This window comes from Petaurus breviceps, unplaced genomic scaffold (genome assembly GCF_028583685.1).
Source record: "Petaurus breviceps papuanus isolate PSGF00001 unplaced genomic scaffold, PetGlider_PUasm1.0 100, whole genome shotgun sequence".
Lineage (NCBI taxonomy): Eukaryota > Metazoa > Chordata > Mammalia > Diprotodontia > Petauridae > Petaurus > Petaurus breviceps.
In genome coordinates, this window is record NW_027185573.1 from 2,350,207 (window position 1) to 2,353,316 (window position 3,110).

The window sequence follows — 3,110 nt, forward strand, 5'->3', positions numbered from 1 at the left end:
TAATTGTATGAATATTCATTAAATACCTACAGTATGCAAAGGATCATACGAGATAATGGGAGCACAAAGACAAAATCCAAACTCTCTTCTGAACTCTCTTTTCTTCTTCCCTTTATATTTCTCACCTATGCTCATTCAGTCTTTCTGATCTAATCTCCTTTCTTCTAGTCTTCCCTAGTCTTACAGACGTCAAACCTACCATGTATGTGGATTGAAGATGACCAAGACTAATGCCTAAGTTTGTGGGAAAGTGTTGTTCAGGAAGTGTCTAAAATTACGTGTGTGTACTTGTTAGTGGTCAATAGAGTCAACTAATTCTTTAGTACTTTGGATGTAGATCCAAAGTCTGTCCATTTGATTTTGAATTGTGAATTAAATTCAGTGTATTATCATTAGACCCTCCACTGAATCAACTGATTTTTTTAAAGAAATAAATTGAACTAACCAGATATTTGGGATCCATCTAGACACAATGAAAGATTTATTCCATTATAAACCAGGAGTTTATATTATTTTATATTATATTATTTATATTTAGTTTAAAATTCAGGTAAAACTCCTGACATAAATGCAGAGATGACTTCACCTCTCCACATGTTGCAAAATCCATTAAAAAAAACAGCAAGAAAATCAAAGAAAAATTTAAGAGAACTCAGATCAAATATGCTGGGTAGAGAGTAGAACCTCTCCCTTGTTGCTGAACCAATGTTAATATGTTGCAGGCTGACTGTTTATGGATGCCAATTTCCAAATGAAAAACTCAATTCTAAAATCTATCGCCAATCTCATTATTTCTTTATGAAATTATTGCCAAGGGCTAGCAATTTCTATAGAGTTCAAATCCCAACTTCTGCAGGAGACATTTCCTGGTCCTTCTGCCTCCTTTTCCTGTTCCCCACCCCCCAGCCATTAGTGTCTTCCTTACCCCCCAAGAATACCTTTCATATATCATATTTGTTGTTTTCTCCCAACAGAACATGAGCTCCCTGAGGCCAGGATTTGCTTTTGTCTGTCTTTCTATTTCCAAGCCTTATTGCACTACTTGACATTTAATATCTTTCTTGGGCTGAACTCAATATTTCTCACTTGTGCTCATTCACTCTCTCTTATCTCTTTTCTGCTCATCCGCTTCTCCCTGCCTCTTCTCTCTTTCCCTCTCTGTTTCCTACTTTCTTTTTCTTACCCATATTTTCCTAATAAATTTATATTTTGTAAAAAGACTTTGGTTGCATCCAGTTTTGCATCCTCATTTAATCTCTGGCTATATTCCTTTTCTTTCTAATCACTCCCCCCCCACGCCTCCCACATCTCTTTTCCCTTCTTTTCTCTCCCCAAATTTCTTTCTGTTCTTAAGATTACCACCACCCCTTACCAGTCTCTATCTTGTCCAGTCACTGTTTTGTTTCTGGCATCATCAATACCAAATGCACCAGTGGTTCTTACTGACTAACAACAGGTATGTTTGATGTTCAGATGAGTGCTAATAAAAATAAATAAATAAGTGCTTGATAACTGCTTGTTGACTGATTTTTTTTTTACTATTTCTGAATAGGAAGACAGATTTGAATTGACAAAAAAAATAGTTTGGGCTTCTTGATTACAGGGTGCTATAGTGAAAGAACATTGATTCAGAAGCCAGAAGACCTCAGTTCAAATCCTCCCTCAGGTTTTGCTTCCTGAAGACAAATGCCTGTGGATAAGTCACTTAAACTTTCCAAATCAGGATTTTCTCACTGAGAAAATGAAGGGATTGGACTAGATTTGCCAGGTACTCAGTATATTGAAGCACCTGGACAATGGTGCCCCTCCTTGATGTAAAATTAGGATCCCATGATTGGGTTTGGATGGCAAACATCAAACTGACAGATTGCTTTTATTTGGAATTCATTTGCTTCTAACCTTTCCTACTAGGCAGTGGAAAACATTTTGCGATTAGTACAAATTTAGTTAAATGAACATTGAGTACTCATTTGGGACTTTCAGAGATGTAAAGAATTATGGATTCATTATTGTCATAATTAGAGGAAAGGGAATCCTATATAATATGAACATATATACAAATGTATGTATGTATATGCATATATATACACAAACATATAAGTAGGTATAAATACATACCTACAGATATATATTATACACATAAGTATAGGGGTGTCTACCCGAAGTATGCGAAGACTTCCCCTGATGGAATGGGCAAATGAGAACAATTTGTTTCGGTGACTATGAAGGCAGCTGAAGCAGGCACACTGGGGCACTTAGAACTTGCTTAGACATTAAAGATGCCAGGGTCATCCACTCTATCTTGAGATATCTTGATTCTGTCCTGCCACCGGATTGTGGTGACTCTGGAGCAGAGAATGAGGTCTATGACTCATGTAACTCTGCTTCACTTAAATTCAAGTTATGCATGAATCAAAAGACATCACTCATATAATTTTGGAGAATCCACCCCAAATGTTCACATGGACTCTTTGTGCCAAACCTGTGGTAGAGCATTCTGAACTGACATTGATCTCATCAGTCACAGTTGGACACATTAAAACTTGACTATAGCATGTTGATATCACTTTTGCGCTCTTGGAGAATGAAGGACAACAACCATATACATATTGTAGATGTGTGTGAAATGTTATATAATTTTCTTCCTAGTATATAAAACCAGCAAATAAATAAATTCTTAAAAACCATACCTGGACTGATAAACATTTGCCAACTTTAAGGGACTAAGAGAGCACATTTTTTTCAAAATAATATTTTGAGAGTGATCAAATCTTAGCATTATATATTTTGAATGGATGAATGACACATTTATTAAAGCCTTACTACGTGCAAAGAACTGTGCTAAGCTCTGGGTATATAAACAAAAAGCTATATGTTCCTTCTTCCCAGGGAGCTCCATTCTAATGGGCGAGGTAACATGCATGGAAGATTTCAGACATATGTTCAGATAGAAAAATCCTATGGTCCTTAGAGTATGGTTAGTGGTGGTTGGGAGAAGAGATGAATAAACATTTATTATGGGTTTACTATTTGCCAGGAACTCTACTAGGTGCTTTCCCCAAATATCTCATTCGATTGATTCTCTCTCTCTCTCTCTCTCTCTCTCTCTC